At 44.1% G+C, this 20,235-nt stretch overlaps 1 protein-coding gene across 1 annotated transcript in view; it reads right to left on the minus strand.

Annotated features, from left to right (window-relative positions):
* Nucleotides 1-20,235, minus strand: part of LOC110493460 (potassium voltage-gated channel subfamily KQT member 1-like) — a 129,131-nt gene that overhangs the window by 16,800 nt on the left and 92,096 nt on the right. The gene's annotated exons all lie outside the window — the stretch shown is intronic.

Raw genomic sequence — 20,235 nt, forward strand, 5'->3', positions numbered from 1 at the left:
ACAGCAGCGTGGATGCGTGGAAGTCTATCGCTGAATGAGTGCCTGTCAGTTAGTGAATAAATATATCTATATAGGTATCTCTTGGTATTATCGTCACTGTGGTGTGGAAAATATAACATTCATGTCTTATATAGGGAGCATCTTACAGCATACCACCTTACTATCAGCCACAGAATGAAATAGAACATCTATTGCATTGCAACTCCATGAATCCTTCGCAGACCGAGTCAAACCCACATTTAGTCGGCTCCATCAAGCTGTCACCACACATGAGGATGCCACTCTGGTCTGGCTGTCATAAAAACATATCATAATCATTTTATTTCACAAATCTGCCAGTAAAGCCTTGTGGATGTGGAATAAAACTCGGGACCTGGGAGTGAGGTCCTGTAAAATACTCGGCCAGTTGCCTTTTTCAGCAAATGTCCCTGGCGACAGCTGGAAGTCCTCCCCTCTTTACTGGTCCCCAGCATGGTGGCCCAGGGGACGGGAGTGGCAACAAACACACCAAACACACACACAGGCGCATGCAAGGACACACACGCGAGCACACACGCATACCCACCCAGACACACGCACACGGCTGTTGCGCCAGGACCATGATTTCTCCAAAGAGCCCTGACAATACTACTACACTTCAATGCAAATTTGCATCTGAAATGAAACCTTAGTAGAGTCAACCTCAAGCATTTCAACCGCAATATTCATCTAACTCCGTTAGTATTGTGTTGCGGGGAAACAACTTGTTCAACTAACGTAACAATGACTCCTGACATCTCTCCCCACCTTCATCAACATGCCAATGACTCAATGGGACAAACATGGCATCATCTGTTCACCAGCCTGGTCTTCAAACCCTGCCCTACCCTGGCAACCTGTTGCTGGGTCTGTCTGTGATTCCCTCTGGCTGTCGGTCTGTCGCCTGACTCACCAGGCCTGTTGGCAGCTGGAAGCTAAAACACTGTAACCAACCAACCATGCATGGTGCCCCAACAAGGGAGGTTTACAAGTGTGGTTTAAATGTCAAAGGACAGGGACACATGGGGCTGGGGTGCCTGGGGGCTGTTTGACTGGGGGCTTGGGGTCCAAGGCATCCCCGGGCTAGTCCTGAGCTCCCCTGTGTGGCCAACAGGAGAGGCTTTATAGGGGAGAGGTGGCCCCTGGACCAGCTGCTACCACACATTGCCTCCACAACCAGTCTTGGTAGCTAGCCTCATGGTTGCATACCAGGCAAGGGAAGTGGCTGTTTTAAACCAAATAATGTTTGTCTTCCTCTAGCCTGGTCCCAGATCCGTTATTGCTGTCTATCCAACTCAAGACAGCACAAACGGATCTGGGACAAGGCTAGTCTTCCCCTGCTAGTCTTTGTCTTGGTACTAATTAGAGCATTGGCCTATTATGTTAAATCTCATGAAATAAATGACATCACTTAGCTACAGGTCAAAGGTTAATGAGATACTAACTCCTACATCTGTTTGGGTGTCATTAGCAACAAAGGCAACCTCTTGTCAGACATGATATCAGGCACAGATAACGCCTGCCTGGCCGGTGGTCCAACCAACACCCAAACCCTGACTGATCTGAAGCGAATCACAAGACAAACACAATGAAGTAAACAATCCAGTCAGAGCCAGTCAGTGCAATGTAAACAGAGTCAGAGAGAGAGCCAGTTGTTTGGGGTTGAAAGAATTGGGGACGGTGCACCGTGGTGCGGTGGACCCTCCATACAGAGTGGGGTCTGTGTCTGGTTCGAAACGTGTGCCTGACCATCAGCTGTCTCCCAGTGACTCCAGGCAAAGCAGTGCCCAGACTGTGGCCCTGCCTGGCGCTCGGGTCGGTGACAAGGCCAGCCAGCATGCCAGCTGATCCAGCCCCCCCCCCCCCCCCCCCCGTCCCCACTGGAGACCCCCATAAGCAGCATTAAATCAGATAAAGCCAGTTTTATGCTATATGGCCTCCCATGAACAGCTGGCTCAGAGAGCGAGAGAGAGTAGAAAGAGGGAGTGATAGACAGAAAGAGAGAGAGCTCTGTAGTCCCCTCGTCTGTTTCCAAATATAGTCCGTGTCTCCCACTCACTCTCTGTTTTTGTTATTGTGGCTTTTGTCCTTCATTGAAGACGTAGACATGAGAAAAACATTTGCGTTTGGAGTATCGCTTTTGTAGAGATGTTTGTTTGGCTTCCATCGGGTGATGGTGGCGTCTCGGACGGTGAAGGGAAAGAGGAAGGTAATTATATATGATGGAGTTGTCTGGTTGGCTAGCGACAGTGTGACAGATTCTGAAGTCGTCTGGTTGGACGGTGACAGTAGTCTGAAGTCGTCTGTTTGGCTAGTCTGAGTGTTGGTCTAGAGCTTGGAGGAATGCACTTAGATTTGACTGGGGAACGAACATGACTTTGGACTCCACTTCGTCACAACCCCACCTCTAAAAAAAAACATTTTTTGCAGAACTGAATGACAGACCAATTTGTTACACAACTTTAACAAGGTTCTAAGGTGAAATGTTAAAATGGCTATTTACTATATTATAAGTCCTAGATGTTATTTCCAACTCTGTCACCTCTATCACAACCCAACATTCTTCCCGCAAGACCAACAACCACCATGGCAGCTACTGTAGTCAAAACAAGCTCTTGATAAGGCTAAATGAAACTATTCCAGCCACTTGGCCACGCTGGCCAGTAACATTCTGTGCCTCCAAGCCCACCGGCACCGCAGTAATATCAACATGAAAATATACAATGTTTTTTTTTCTTTCAATAAAAGTGACTGCTCTGCTCGGCATCCCAGGTATTTGTCTAATCAGTCTGGGCTCTGTTTTTGTTGTCTGGTCTGTGCGTTCACCCCCAGCATTCCCTAGATGCTAATCATCATCAGATCCTTCAGACACAAACAGGAAGGTATTTAATCAGAACATCAGTAACTAGTTCCATCTCAGAGAGAGGCCTCTCTTTCTCTCATACACTGAGATACTTGAGAGATGGGGATAGAGAGAGGGAGAGAGAGAGAGAGAGAGAGAGAGAGAGAGAGAGAGAGAGAGACACAGAGGGGGAGAGAGAGAGCGAGAGAGAGAGAAAGAGAGACACAGAGGGGGAGAGAGAGAGAGAGAGAGAGAGAGAGAGAGAGAGAGAGAGAGAGAGAGAGAGAGAGATGCACAGCTGCCTGGGCACAATCGACCTCACAGTACCTACTCAGTCTGCGGCCCGTCATTCGAAAAAGCCAATTGCCTCTTGTCCGTATGATGGTAAAAGCGGGTTGGAGAAGAAGAAAAACACACATACAAAAATAGAGCCTTAGTCACTTAGCTGCTGTTCTGAATGGCAAATACTGTACTCACATAGAGCCTGCACACCAACAACAGCCCCCTTAATGCCAAAGGGCCAAGAATTCATCACACTAAAGATGTATTAAACTCTGTGGACTATTATAGTTTCTAAAGCATGAATGAGAGAATTCAGCTCTGTATTTAGCTATGGATACAGCCTGTGTGAGACTGGGCTTTCACAGGGCACAGGCTGTAGCAACACACACACACACACACACACACACACACACACACACACACACACACACACACACACACACGCACACACACACACACACACACACACACACACACACACGTGCACACACACATACACTCAAAATATCAGCCTGACTCTGGCGCTCTTTCTTTTGTCCCCTCAGCCCAGCCCAGCCCGACAGCTGAGGGTCCAGCCCAGGGGGAGAGAGAGTGGTACCTGTCCCACACCGTTATCGGGGGAGCAACAGGTGGAAGTGCAGTATGTGTGTAATCAGGGCTGGGCTGGGGGGACAGAGAGAGCCAGAGCCAGAGCCAGGCTGATATTTTTTGAGTGTAGTAAAAAGGGGAGCGGGCGGCCTGCGCCCATCAAAAACAGCCCCCTGCCTCTCTCCCTGCATCCCCCCACATCCCCCTGCAAGGAAGCAGTCAGGAAAGATCACAGTCCTCATTTAGGCAGCCTGTTGATTTAAAGGGCAGGGGGCAGGCCCACTCAGGAAATTACTGCAGGTAGCTCTTTTAAAGTTCCTCCGTACTGAATTAGGCCTTTCTATTTTTAACATGACATTGGCACACTATGCCACTGTCTCGCTGAAAGAAAAAAAGAAAGAAAGAATAAGCCCAGAAGCCATTTTTAGTTGATTTGAGTAAACTATAAAGTTATAAAAATACTTATTGGTAATTAGGAGAATTTGTATGAGGTAAGAGGAAACTAATCATCCCCAGGTTGCCACATCATGAGTGTTAATCATTTATTCAACCTTGAATTGAGCAAGTGAGACATGACGACTCCAGGCACGTTTCAGACAAGGGGAGGGAGACATTGGTTGCACAATTTCTTCAGAACGCAGCTACACATAGTGTGCATCCCAAATGGAAACCATATTCCTTATATAGCTGTCATGACATTGCCCTCTTTGGGTACAGCGAGCACCATCCCCCTCTCTCTGTCTCCTACACTCAGGCTGCTGCGAACCCAGGTCGTAAATTCCTGGAGGAGATGATCTCCTCATGGCCACAGTATAGAGAGAGAGTGAGTTTCATCGAGAGAACAAAGGAATGTCTTCCACCTCACAGAACTGGAGAAACAAACGACATTTATGTTCTGGAGAAGGTATAAAAGATCGGTGAAGAATCCAGCTACGAACTGGTCCATTTGGTACAAATTTGTGAAACTCATGAGAGACAATACGGCATTACCATAACGCTGTTTATACAATAGCCTCAGTAATGAGGCTTACATCTAATTGTTGTATAGAATTAATGAGTGAGGATGGAACTGTTTGTGAAATTGTGTAATGTGACGTTGGACTGTTTAATGAAGGAAACTCCAATTCCCTAAAAAGTTTCACTAAGTCCTTGGCACGCCCCCAGGGGCACAGACAGGACTGGGCGTCATGAGACAGCCCTATTCGATGTTCCGAATAAAACCCCCACCTGGGTTTTCTATCACCAGACCATGTTTCTCTCAATTACGAGAGTACAATGGTTGCAGACCAGCTTACCTCGATAACATGAGGGCCAAGGTTTGAGAGCAGACTGCTGAATCTTTTAACCATCCCATGTGGTTAAACTCTTAGACTATCGATGCCGACAGAATAAGAACAAGTCTTCGATATTAATTACTAGTCTGCAGCTAGGAATTCGGTATCATTGAACGCGAAGACCGACACCCGCCGAAACATCTATTCTATAAAGACATGAATGAATTTCACTCGGAACTATCCATTCTAACCACGACAGAGAGAGAGAGAGAGAGAGGGCAGACAGACTCTCCAACAGAAACTAACTTTTCAACAAAGATCCCGATGACACACTGACCGTAAATATATATATATTGATTGCAATTGTTCCCAAATGAGTGAGCGTTCATGTGCAAAGGATTAGCATTTCAATTGTTATAATTATCAACTTTGTAGTATCTCATCTCAGTCGACCCCCACTTCCCTTTTGTACACCAAGCCGCGATGCCGGTTTATCCCACTAGAGAAGCTCTGTTATCATTTCCTTGTGACTATCTACTGTTTGTTTATTCATTTCTGTGAATTACTTAGTTAGTAAATAAATGATTTAAGACAATTGATGTATGGATGACTCATAGTGAAGACTGGATTTGTGCAGATAACCAACAATTTACGACGTTTGGAATGAAACTAACTTAAGGTAAATAATAATTCATTAATTCTAAGACCAATTGATCAGATATAAAAATATCTGAAAAGTTATATTAGGAAAATTATAACTTTGTAATCTGAATATTTTCCTTGGTGCCCCGACTTCCTAGTTAATTACATTTACATGATTAGTTTAATCACGTAATAATAATTACAGAGAATAATTACAGAATAATTAAATAAGTCTTCAGTTTAATGATGCTAAAGACACAACAGAGTGCACTAATTCTGACCAGGGCTCAGCGCTTTAACCCGACAGATTGTGGTCAGGAAGATAGAACCTTATTGTCAAAACCACTCGATTTAGGAAATAATATTCCTGAACACCAATTTATATCAGTATAATGCCACGTCTTTCCATATAATGATGGGACTGTGTAAGACTAACGTTTCCGTGGTTTCCATTTAAAAAGGAGGCCCAGGAAAGTAAAGACTGAGTAGCAAGAAAGGAGGTCTGAGCCACCCAGCCTTATTTGGAAGATAATGCAAGTGGCTATATTAATTGCATAATGTTATGTTTTACGTTTTTTGCCTGGGTAGGTCTGATGTTTTGTCACTTCCAGGCATGAGTAAGCAGACAGGGCTTCCAGCCACTCTGACTTTCTCACAACGGGTCAGAACGTGGAGGTGACTAATAATAATCCTATGTTCCCCCCGCAAGGTGGTGGTGGGGGGGGGTCAGACTGTTGGTACATGTGTGTGTATAGAGGTTCCTGTCCTTGCCTGTAACAGACACAGAGACAAAGAAAACACACATACACGTGCACACACACCCATCTGGTGACAGGACACACTCTTTTCACGCCATTTCGCCTGGTGGGCGATGTTATGTGCCACGGTGGGTGTGGGTTTCAAATGATAAGGCCTGTCCAAAGTGCATCCACGTTCAACCGAGAACCCTGAGCCTGGGACCTCAGTCATAAATTAAGCTATGGTGGGTTTATACTTTATAGTTTACTTTCATATTAGTACATCATTTTTCTTTATCTCAACTAACGATACCTACTGTCGCTACCAAGTGGCTGGACCAGTTTTCCCAAAAGTGAACAATGTGTAATGCCAAGTTTTGCTTGCTAGCCAACCAACAACGTCAATTCCGCTATCAAGCCAAATAATCTACTAAATTTACCTGAATTAAATATATAAAACTGATAATTTCTAGATTTAATCTCATGTCACTGGGATTGGTTAGTCAACATGCAATAACACCTGTAAATCCTGTATTCTGCCAATCAATGAGATTGACAGTCTAGCAATGCTGGCTTCATTAAAAACTGTTAAAAAACTGGCAATGAGGCCTTTCATCTACTTCTTGTGAGTCAGATGAGCTCGTGGATACCATTTTTATGTCTCTGTGTCCAGTATGAAGGAAGTTAGAGGTAGTTTTGTGAGCCAATGCTAACTAGCATTAGTGCAATGACTGGAAGTCTATAGGTATCTATCTAGCAGATACCCGTAGACTTCAAGTCATTGCACTAACGCTAGATAGCAATTGCGCTAGCGTTAGTTAGGAAGTTCCTTCAAACTGCTCGCAGAGACATAAAAACGGTATCCACGAGTTCATCTGACTGCCAACATCCTGAAGTATCCCTTTAGTCTGATGGATTTTGGATGTCCTTGGTCTTACTGATTTGTTAACGGGCCTATATATGAGGCCAACTTTACCATATTATCGTGGAGGCATACTTAAACACCAAGTTGCATTACTTTGCGTGAATGATATCTCTCAACTTTAAACAATGCAAAATTAGAATACCGAATCATTTGTTAACTTCTTTCTATTCTATTCTATGGCTGCATGAAATAGCAAACATCTCGTAAATTCAGCGATTACATTTGTTTACTTCATCTTTCTGGCTCCCTGATGAAACAGTAACATCCATTACAGTAGTTAGGCTTAGCCAACCTCTACACCATGGCTTAGCGGTGTGTTGATTAGATTTCACGATCTGGACATGAGCTAGTGCTCGGCTTGTTCTCGACACCATGTGCACCTATAATGCACGCTGAAATCTATGTCCTGCATAACGTACTGGACCGTACACTGGGTTAAATGGCGTGAAAAGAGTGCGCCCCATCTGCTGATATTTTTTTTTAAAGATATACATTACCAGTCAAAAGTTTGGACACACCAACTCATTCAAGGGTTTTTATGTATTTAACTTTTTCTACATTGTAGAATAATAGTAAAGACATCGAACTATGAAATAGCACATATGGAATCGTGTAGTAACCAAAAAAAAGTGTTAAACAAATCTAAATATATTTTATATTTGAGATTCTTCAAAGTAGCCACCCTTTGCCTTGATGACAGCTTTGCACACTCTTGGTATTCTCTCAACCAGATTCATGAGGAATGCTTTTCCAACAGTCTTGAAGGAGTTCCCACATGTGCTGAGCACTTGTTGACTGCTTTTCTTTCACTCTGCGGTCCAACTCATTCCAAACCATCTCAATTGAGGTCGGGTGATTGTGGAGGCCAGACCATCTGATGCAGCACTCCATCACTCTCCTTCTTGGTCAAATAGCCCTTGCATAGCCTGGAGGTGTGTTTTGGGTCATTGTCCTGTTGAAAAACAAATGATAATCCCACTAAGCCCAAACCAGATGGGATGCATATCGCTGCAGAATGCTGTGTTAGCCATGCTTGAATTGTAAATAAATCACCGACAGTGTCACCAGCAAAGCACCCCAACACCATCACACCTCCTCCTCCATGCTTCACGGTGGGAACCACACATGTGGAGATCATCAGTTCATCTACTCTGCGTCTCACAAAGACACGGTAGATGGAACCAAAAATCTCAAATTTGGACTCATCAGACCAAAGGACAGATTTCCACCGGTCTAATAGCCATTGCTCGTGTTTCTTGGCCCAAGCAAGTCTCTTCTTCTTCTTCTTATTTGACCATGAAGGCCTGATTCACACAGTCTCCACTGAACAGTTGATGTTGAGAAGTGTCTGTCACAACACAACTGATTGGCTCAAATGCATTAAGAAGGAAAGAAATTCCACAAATGAACTTTTAACAAGGCACACCTGTTCATTTAAATGCATTCCAGGTGACTATCTCATGATGCTGGTTGAGAGAATACCAAGCGTGTGCAAAGCTGTCATCAAGGCAAAGGGAAGCTACTTTAAATAATCTCAAATATAAGAAATATTTTGATTTGTTTAACACTTTTTGGGCTACTACATGATTCCATATGCGTTATTTCATAGTGTTGACGTCTTCACTATTATTCTACAATGTAGAAAATAATATCAATAAAAAAATTCCCTGGAATGAGTCGGCGTGTCCAGACTTTTGACTGGTACTGTATATACTTAAATCATATTCCATTAATACATTTAATTAAATAGAAGTATGTCCATGATATACTTTAGTATATTTAAAATGATCTCATTTATATATTTTGTAATGCATTTCATTTAGCATTGAAGTATATTAAATGCATTTCAAATTATCTAAACTGGGACACTTTTTTGTCCTTCAGTATTTTCTTAAGTATATTGGATAAAGAGCTAAACAAATATACCTTAGGTACATTTTCTTCATATTTCTCATAAATTAGAAGTACTGTATACAAACATTGTAATTCAGTGTTAATGAACGTTTGATGTAATTGACCAATCAACATCATTGTGTTAATAGTATACTAGCATGAGCAATTAAATGGTATTTGAATTAGAATCCCTGTATTTTATTTACGAATAAAGTGTATTTATGTGCTTCAAGTATACTTTTACAAATAGACCTACTCAATTGTCACATTGGCTATTGTTTTGAGCCATTTAAAGGTTAACTTGATAAGCCAAGGCATCATCTCAGTCAATGTTACAACAGGCTATTTTCAAAACAGTTGTGGCTGGAGCAGCAATTTTACAAGATAACTTTGCACCAGTGGCATTTTACACTTTTTAGTTATTCACATTACGGTGATAAATTAACATTTTAAAAAATGTGTGATGTGTAACGTGTAATTAAAACTACAACATTACCCAGTTGGAAAATTAACATCAAAACATTTGAATAAAATAAATATGAGGAAAAACACAATATTCTAAATAAAAACTTCAGCTGCAGAAAAGGAAGCAAGGTCATATGTAAATGTTTTTTTGAAAGTATACTTAAATATAATTTGATTTGGAATATTTCAATAAATGTATTTTTTCCACTCCATATACAATTGTATACATACGAACAACAACTTACATGTGCACACAATGACTACGTCTCATCTGCCCAGACCTTCATGCTCAGACCCCCATCTGTAGTACCTGCATTATTGTTTGACACTTGGCCTTAAATTTGATCCATTTGTTCTTTCTCGGTCGCATATGCTATTTACAATATTTCAATAACACATCTTTCTATTTTTCCATGGTGTTAATGATGGCGGATTGTTTAATTTCCAATCTAAGTTTTTTTAAGATGAAAAGAGAATCTATTGGGTATCTCACTACACCCCCATACACAGTGGCGACCCATCATTCAGGGTACCTGTTTTGAGTCCCACCTGTTTAGCTAAAAAAAGAAGAAGATTTGTGTCACATATCAGCTTACAAACAATGTAAAAACAAATATTGAGTTAATAAAGCCGTATACAAACATGGTCTATTTTTTGCTTTCATGAGTAAGGCAGCTCCAAAATGCAGGTGTTTCAGCCTAGCTCAGTGCTTTCTGTGGTGGTGGGGCAGCCGGCAGAAAATATGGAGCGTAGTGGTTGGTAAAGTTCTCTAGTTGCCCCGTGATTGGCTCAGTGTTCTGTCACTCATGGAGACACTACGTCACCGCAAAATCTACGGGGAGAGCTTGAAAATGCAAGTCCCTTGGTTGCTGCCATAGATCTACATTAGAAGTTTCCATCCAAGAAGGCTCAAGGTCATTGGCCACAGATAAAATTATGTAAAAACATGTTATATCGATCATAGCTAGACAAGCAGTCATCATCATGAATCACATCGACAATCTACTAGCAAATCCTTTTCCATCCTCGTCATATGAAGAGAAATTATAGATAAAACGAATCAGTGCTCATTGGCCATTGGACATAAACATTACACAACAAGTTGGAAATCGCAAATTCAACAATGAGTGGTTTGGAAGGAATCAGTGGCTAACTGCAAGCTTTGCAAAGCAATCACTAGCCTGCTATTCAGTGGAGTGGGTGTGTGGTTCAAGTCTGGGTTTAAGGGTCTCTTAAACAAGCTTAAAAGGCTGTGTCCTCTGTACCCGTGTCTCTTCCTGTTGCTAATAACTGGGATGTTGGCCTTGTCAGGTGTTCGGAGGACATCCTGTGCATCCTGTTTGTTGAAGAAAAAATCTTTGTCTAATCCGAGGTGATTATCACTGTCCTGATATCCAGCAGATATTTTTTTGCCGTAAGATACGGTGGCAGAAACATTATGTACAAAATAAGTTAAACCCACATAATAGCACAATTGGTTGGATGCCCGTAAAACTGCTGCCATTTCATCCGGCGCCATTTTCTTTTTTTACAACTGTTTAGAATGATGATATGACACAAATATATGATTAATAAGTTGACTGTTTATAGATGTGACAGGACCTTTAGAGTTTAATTTGGGAGATGGTAACTCTTTAAAGAACCGCTCTCGTGGTTCTCCCGCTCTCCTATAGAGTTAATTGTTACATGATTAATTTAATCAGGTAACAGTTAAACATAGTTATTTCTCTCATTAACTAACGGTCTTCAAATTAATGTTAATGTCAAGTCACGACAAGATGAACTTGTCAGGTACAGGACAAGGTACAAATCTGTCGTTCTGCCCCTGAACAATGACGGCCTGTCAATGACGGTTCCTAGGCCGTCATTGACAATAAGAATTTGTTCTTAACTGATTTGCCTAGTTTAATAAATATAAAAATATTTCCATAAAAAAAAATGTATACATTTGCAAACATTTAAAAAAAAAATGTTTTGCTTCGTCATTATGGAGTATTGTGTGTAGATTCATGAGGGGGAAAGACTATTTAATCCATTTTAGAATAAGGCTGTAACGTAACAAAATGTGGAAAAAGTCAAGAGGTCTGACTACTTTACAAATGCACTGTGTGTGTATCAACTGAAAAGTGCTAGCACCTGCAGAATAAATCTGTGCTTCCAGACTGTGAAAGGACCTCCTCTACACTCCTCTTCTCCTGCTCTCCTTCTTCAGACAATGGCCAATGAGGCCAGACGTGAAAACACAGGGCCTCCACGGTAATGTAGTTATAATGCTAATAAAGAGACAGGCTGTCAGGGCCAATAACTCAGTAGGATCACTAGTCAGCCTCTGATGGGAAAGGATGTCCACCTGCCTGACTATCTGTCAGCCTATCCACCTGCATGTCTGGTCTGTCTGCTTCTCTGCCTGCCAGTCCACCTGTCCATCTGCCTGTCTGTCTATCCCCATGTCCGTCTTGTCTGCAAAATGTGCCTCCTTCCACTATATTTATAACCCTGGGGTGAAAACTCTGTTGTCAAAATAAGACGTTACTAAAAATGGCTATTTATTCTGAAAATAAATATATTCTTTGCAAACAAACACTTCAGGAAGGAACACAGGATCGGCTTTTCCGGAGAAAATATAATCCAAACAAAAACAGACAGACAGCTGCCCTTCTGACCCCAGCTTTGTCATGGCAACGCCAGGGCCGTGTTCACAATGAGTCTTAGAGCAGGAGTGCTGATCTAGGATCAGTTTGACCTTTAAGATGACATGGGTAGGGGGGACCTGGACACTCCCACTAAGACGCTTTGTGAATACAGGCCCAGCCTAGGACTCATGAAGTCACAAAGCAGCAAGACGGAGGCAGCAGCCCTTAGTGGAGACAGGAAGGAGAGTGAGAAACAGTCAGTTTCACAAGTCAATGTCAATTATTTAGAAGTGAATTACCACCGGTATAACTACTACACCTGTACCACACACAATGGGAAGTGAGTAGAATTACATGAAGTTGTACAGTAAAAGTTGCACAAAGTGCTGGGAAAACTTATTTCACAATTCTGATAATTTAATACATTTTTCAACACTAAGAAAGATGTCAAATGAAAAACAGAAACCTTTCCTCATCCTTCAAGTTTATGGGCTAGCATTATGCTAAGCGCCTGGGGCCGTTTGGCAAAGGATTACAGTATAGTTAATGGAAAATGTGAACTAACAGCAAATAACAGCATCCTTGTGTTTGTTGAGAACCGTTCTCTCTGTATTTCATTGGGGGATTTTCCCAACATGATTTCCCAGCTGTCAATAAACATCATTGATGTTATTACAATGCACTTTCATGCACTGTGTCAGTCAGCCGGGGTCCCCCGGGAATCACATTGAATTCATTTCAGACGAAAGAAATTGCATATACACTGTTTTTGGAGATCAGTGTGCTAAGTTCATCAACCAGGCACTTGAATAAAATGCCTATAGTATTTCCGTGCACAGCTAGAGCGTAGAGTTTGGTCCCATAAGGCTCAGTTGGTAGAGCATGGCGCTTGCAAAGCTAGGGTTGTGGGTTCGAGGCTCACCGGGGCCAGTGCGAAAACATTTGCAAACGCAAACTACTTTCCGTTGCTGTGGATCAGCGCGTCTGCTAAATGACTAACATATTAATGTACTACTTTCACAACCTGAGCGATATGCTGACTTTATGTGCATGTTAAGAGGCCTGTGTATCACATTTAGCCCTCATCCCCTTGCCCCATAAAGAAGACAGTGTTAAATATCTGTCATTGAGGCTTGTTGAAGGCAGACAGACAGACCAGGGTCCCAAGAGGCTGAAGGCAGCAGGAGTGTGCTGTTCTGGTCCCCCAGGGGCCCCTCCTTCTCCCCTCTCTCTCAGCCCTCCAGCCTCTGTCTGGATGCAGCTTGGGAAGGCATCAGTGAGGGCCAGGGACTGGGTTGTGGCTGTCTTTTCAAACACATGCAGCAGACAGGTGGGCTTTCACTTTCCTCCTCTGTCTCTCTCTGCACATCTGGAGCCAGCTGGTGGGTGAAGCAGCAGAGAGAGGGAGGGAAAGAGAGAGTGAAACAGACAGAGGAAGAAGGAGAGAGAAGGAAAGAAGAGAAACAGTCATACGGAAAGAGAAAGAGTGCAAAAGACAGACACCGAGGGTCGAAAAAACAGAAGAGAGCGATGCAGAAAGAGAACAAGAGTAAAGAGGTGAGAGAAAGAGAGCGAAAGCGGCTTCCAGTTTAAGCAGAAAGTGCAGCTGCAGTCTTGATGACAAATCATTTCCCAGATACCGCTCATTTCCAAAAGCCAGGAAATTTCCACTCGATTCATGTGTTGGATCTGATTACCTGTCCACATGCAGAAAATACACTCGAAGCGCACTGCAGACCTAATTACAGATATGATTGATCCTCAGGCACCAAATATCAGTCACACACCCTTGGCAAGCGCCACGCCAGCTACACCCCTCACACTCCTCTAAAGCGGAGAAAAGAAGGACAACTGTTGAAGGGGGGGAAAAGAGTAATAGCTGGAACTTAACACATATCTCACATTCCTTATTCATATAAATAACATTTATGTGAGCTGAATTAAATAAATACAATAAAAGAGAAGTCCAGGCCCTTGAACTTTATTTGTTCTGGGCTGCCTAGTGGGCAGAGTGCCTCTGACTGACTCCCAGTGCCTTTCTTCATCTATGTGTGTTGGAGAGGGCTTCACAGGAGCACGCTGGCATGTTAACACAGGGGAGAGATTCTTCTCTCTCACAGGCAGCTGTGCAAATCTCCCTGCATGGGGAGGGAGAGAGGTGGAGAGTTTCAGCACTACACCACCCCTGGACCATGGCCTCGCTCATATCCCTGGATGGATCTCATCTCAGCCCACAGCAGCGCCTTCACCCGCCAAAACCAACAGCCGCCCTCTGGCCCTCCACGCTCCTGTGGCACGTGGCTCCTGATTCTAACCCAGGATTGGGGTTGCAGGGTGTGGGGTAATGTCATGTCAGTGCCCCTGGTTCTCCTCCAGTCAGTCTCAAGTTCAGTTTCTCCTCTCACCCGCCCAGCTGGCTCCTGGCTTCAGCATCAAAAGGCTCAACAGTGCAGGCTGGAGGAACACTATAGGCCCTCTCCATCCTCATTGTTTTTCTCTCGTTAGCAGACAGGGGCAGGAGTGTGTGTGTGTGGGGTCAAACGTTCAGGACGTGCAGTTACACAAAGTTCAGCAACTGAGAATGAGAAACAGAGGGAAGAAAGGCAGAGGAGCGGGTCTGGGCTTACTGGTGGGCCACTGACAGTCAGTCACAAAGGAGGAGGAGGGAAACAGCTCTCCCCTTTTCTCTATCAGGAAAGAAAATACATTTTGTCCCACAATACAGGCCTCCCTATTCTACTACCTGAGCAGCATCAACTGGAACAGCACGACTGGGATAATACAGTATTCACACATTCTGTCCATTTTATACTATTGTGTAGAGAAAAATTGCTGTAATGTAGAAAGCTTCCTGCTCAACACTGAAAAGTCAAAAGGACTTAAGATTGTGGTAAAGAGGATTATTCATATAACAGTGTGGTATGTATTCTGTTGCTTGTTAGTGACACCGATGTTCCTCTGGGCTTAAAGACTCAAAAGTCCACCAAAGTAATTTCCACTTGCAGAGGTCAAGTTCTTTTCCAATGTGACATTCTTTGTAAAATATTTGAGCAATTCTTTGAATGTGTCTGAGAACATCCATTTATGGATCTGACCTCTAGAAATAGACCAGTTCCTATCAAAACAATGGCATGCTCATCTAAGATGATAAGATGCCGATGAGATGAGCTCATTCTGCTGTGTGTGTGTATGAGAGTGAGTGAGAGAGAGAGAGAGAGAGAGAGAGAGAGAGAGAGAGAGAGAGAGAGAGAGACAGAGAGAGAGAGAGAGAGAGAGCGAGAGAGAGCGAAAGAGAGGGAGATAGATATATAGAGAGAAAGAGAGAGAGAAAGAGAGCGAAAGAGAGGGAGAGAGAGAGAGAGAGAGAGAGAGAGAGAGAGAGAGAGAGAGAAAGAGAGAGAGAGAGAGAGAGCGAGAGAGAAAGAGAGAGAGAGCGAGAGAGAGAGAGAGAGAAAGAGAGAGAGCGAAAGAGAGAGAGAAAGAGACGACTAGAAGTGCAGGAGATTGAAGTTTGGTCACCAAAAGGACAGGCGACTGACGTCAGCACACCATTAATGTTTGGTGTGAGTTTCCTGGTCTGTTGGTTTCCACAATATGGGGGGAGTCATTTCTCATTGTTTGTTAGAAACAGCCCACTGGGCAGACACTGGTTGAATCACGTTGTTTCCATATAATTTCAGTGAAATGATGTTGAACCAACGTGGAATAGACGTTGAATTGACGTCTGTGTACAGTGGGAGGGAAGGGAATAGCCTCTCTCACACACATAGCATCAGAAAACCGCTTTGAGATTAGTGGCTTGAACTAAGAACATTAATCAAATTACATTTCATAGATAATAAAACAAATTGGGGATTTTAAATACCCATTTCAAATAGTTTGCTTTTTCTACCGACCTTATGTTTTGGTCAAATTCCTGTGCTTAAACTTTGTCAAAGGTCATCAATTGATAAGACAATTGTTAAAAAGTAGAACATATTCTGCCTGAGTCATCTCTCAAGCAACAACCCTAAAAGCCCTCCACACTTCTTCTGACCTGCTTTTTCTCTTTTTCTCCCTCCCTCCCTCCCTCCCTCCCTCCCTCCCTCCCTCCCTCCCTCCCTCCCTCCCTCCCTCCCTCCCTCCCTCCCTCCCTCCCTCCCTCCCTCCCTCCCTCCCCTTTCTCTCTCTCTCTCTCTCTCTCTCTCTCTCTCTTTCTCTCTCCTTCCCTGTGGACTTTAACAACGTCCCTCTTATTGTAAACCATTCATCTGTTTTATGCTGCGCTGGGACATAAATCACGAGCTCTGATGCCTCCGGCATTCTTTCCCCTGGCCAATGAGCTGGAGATGAGGTGATTTAATATCACAGGGTGCTTTGTAGTGTGCTTTGTCACTGACAGCTCCCTCTGCGCCCTCCAATCTGACGCTAACCGCTAATGCTAACTCCAGCCCACAGCTGGATAGAGCCAGGCGCGGCCGGGAGAGGTGGGGTGGTGAGAGAAGTGGAGGGGGGCAGGGGAGAGAGGCAAAGGGGTGCAGGTGAGAGGGGTGTAGAGGTAAAGGGATGGAGGAGTGGAGGGGGCACAACTGAGTACAGAGGTGTTGAGGCATTATCTACAATGCATTTTGTCCACTTCTGACGGTGAAAGCTGGACCGTGTGTGTCCACTGCCAGTCACAAGGGCAAGACTTCCTAGGCCTACAAGCAGCTACATAGCAGTGAGTAGACATGGGTGGAAAACACATGAGCTAGTTAGATCAGTGTTTTTGGATGATGTATTTTGTATTTGTAATGTCACTAAGGACACTATGAAGTTACAGTATGGAGCAAGTGACCACAGTACGTAAGGGAGTGACAGAATGGCATGACCTCTCTGTGACGATGTCAACCAGTCACTCAATGCCACGCAGATGCCACCCTTCCCCTCCAAGTAAACTCATACTTCACCATGCACCCACACCCACCATGAGCAACACTTGGCGACAGCAGGGTGCATGCTATGCCATGCCCCGAGACCTTATGCCAAGGAGATGCCCTGCCCGGTACACGTCCTCTCCAACCCTCAATGCCAGAGAGGGGCTAAACCATTTCCATTTAAACCATGCCAACCAGATGCCTTTACGTCATGCCAAGAGTATGCACTCCGCATCAGAGTGAAGGACTAAAATACATTGTAGAGGCGTAGAGGTGTCCATTCTAGAAATGCAGTGGTCACATTAAATGTACAGTATCTGCAATAACTAAGGGGACAGACAGTATGTTGTCCTTGTCAATGCAACTTCCCATCTAACATCTTAATCAAATCAAATCAATGTTTATTGGTCACGTACACATATTTGCAGATGTTATCGCAGGTGCAGCGAAATGCTTGTGTTTTTAGCTCCAACAGTGCAGTAATACCCAGCAATAAAAAACAATACATACACAACATGTGCAGAAATATGTGGACACCTGCTTGTCGAACATCTCATTCTAAAATCACGAGCATTAGTATGGTGTTGGTCCCCCCTTTGCTGCTATAACAGCCTCCACTTATCTGGGAAGGCTCTCCACTAGATGTTGGAACATTGCTGCGGGGTCTTGATCCATTCAACCACAAGAGCATTAGTGAGGTCGGGCGATGATGTTGGGCAATTAGGCCTGGCTAGCACTTGGTGTTCCAATTCATCCCAAATATGTTCGTAGGGGTTGAGGTCAGGGCTCTGTGCAAGCCAGTCAAGTTCTTCCACACCATTCTCGATAAACCATTTCTATATCGACCTCGCTTTGCGCACGGGGCTTTGTCATGCTGAAACAGGAAAGGGCCTTCCCCAAACTGTTGCCACAAAGTTGGAAGCCCAGAATCATCTAGAATGTCATTGTATGCTGTAGCATTAAGATTTCCGTTCACTGGAACTAAGAGGCCTAACCCGAACCATGAAAAACATCCCCAACCATTATTCCTCCTCCACCAAACTTAACAGGTGAGAATGCATTCGGACAAGTAGCGTTCTCCTGGTCTCCGCCAAACCCAGATTATTCCGTTGAACTGCCAGATGGTGAAGTGTGAATCATCACTCCAGAAAACACATTTTCACTGCTCCAGAGTCCAATGGCGGCGAGCTGTACACCACTACAGCTGATGCTTGGCATTGCGCAGGCTTGTGTGAGGCTGCTTGGCCATGGAAACCCATTTCATGAAGCTCACAACGAACAGTTCTTGTGCTGACGTTGCATCCAGAGGCAGTTTGAAACTCGGTAGTGAGTGTTGCAACCGAGGAAAGATGATATTTACGTGCAACGTGCTTCAGCACTCGGGGGTCCGGTTCTGTGAGCTTGTGTGGCCTACCACTCCATGGCTGAGCCGTTGTTGCTCCTTAACATTTCCACTTCACAATAACATCACTTACAGTTGACCGAGGCAGCTCTAGCAGGGCAGCAATTTGATGAACTGAGTTGTTGGAAAGGTGGCAACCTACGGCGGTGCCACGTTGAAAGTCACTGAGCTCTTCAGTAAGGCCATTCTACAGCCAATGATTGTCTATGGAGATTGCATGGCCAAATCCATTAATTTGAAAGGGTGTCCACATACTTTTGTATACATAGTGACCCAAAACACACTGTGTAAGGGCTATTTGACCAAGAATGAGAGTGATGGAGTGCTGCATCAGATGACCTGGCCTCCAGAATCACCCGACTTCAACCCAATTGAGATGGTTTGGGATGAGTTAGACCGCAGAGTGAAGGAAAAGCAGTCAACAAGTGCTCATCATATGTGAGAACACCTTCAAGACTGTTGGAAAAGTATTCCAGGTGACTACCTCATAAAGCTAGTTGAGGGTGGCTACTTAAAATAATTTAAACTCTAAAATATATTTTGATTTGTTTAACACTTTTTTGGTTACTACATATGATTCCATATGTGGTATTTCATAGTTTTGACGTCTTCACTATTATTCTACAATGTAGAAAATAGTCAAATGAAGAAAAACCCTTGAATGAGTAGGTGTGTGCAAACTTTTGACTGGTACTGCATATACACTGCTCAAAAAATAAAGGGAACACTTAAACAACACAATGTAACTCCAAGTCAATCACACTTATGTGAAATCAAACTGTCCACTTAGGAAGCAACACTGATTGACAATACATTTCACATGCTGTTGTGCAAATGGAATAGACAACAGGTGGAAATTATAGGCAATTAGCAAGACACCCCCAATAAAGGAGTGGTTCTGCAGGTGGTGACCACAGACCACTTCTCAGTTCCTATGCTTCCTGGTCACTTTTGAATGCTGGCGGTGCTTTCACTCTAGTGGTAGCATGAGACGGAGTCTACAACCCACACAAGTGGCTCAGGTAGTGCAACTCATCCAGGATGGCACATCAATGCGAGCTGTGGCAAGAAAGTTTGCTGTGTCTGTCAGCGTAGTGTCCAGAGCATCGAGGCGCTACCAGGAGACAGGCCAGTACATCAGGAGACGTGGAGGAGGCCGTAGGAGGGCAACAACCCAGCAGCAGGACCGCTACCTCCGCCTTTGTGCAAGGAGGAGCAGGAGGAGCACTGCCAGAGCCCTGCAAAATGACCTCCAGCAGGCCACAAATGTGCATGTGTCTGCTCAAACGGTCAGAAACAGACTCCATGAGGGTGGTATGAGGGCCCGACGTCCACAGGTGGGGGTTGTGCTTACAGCCCAACACCGTGCAGGACGTTTGGCATTTGCCAGAGAACAGCAAGAGTGGCAAATTCGCCACTGGCGCCCTGTGCTCTTCACAGATGAAAGCAGGTTCACACTGAGCACATGTGACAGACGTGACAGAGTCTGGAGACGCCGTGAAGAACGTTCTGCTGCCTGCAACATCCTCCAGCATGACCGGTTTGGCGGTGGATCAGTCATGGTGTGGGGTGGCATTTCTTTGGGGGGCCTCCATGTGCTCGCCAGAGGTAGCCTGACTGCCATTAGGTACCAAGATGA

Source organism: Oncorhynchus mykiss, chromosome 2 (assembly GCF_013265735.2).
Source record: "Oncorhynchus mykiss isolate Arlee chromosome 2, USDA_OmykA_1.1, whole genome shotgun sequence".
NCBI classification, from domain to species: Eukaryota; Metazoa; Chordata; class Actinopteri; order Salmoniformes; family Salmonidae; genus Oncorhynchus; species Oncorhynchus mykiss.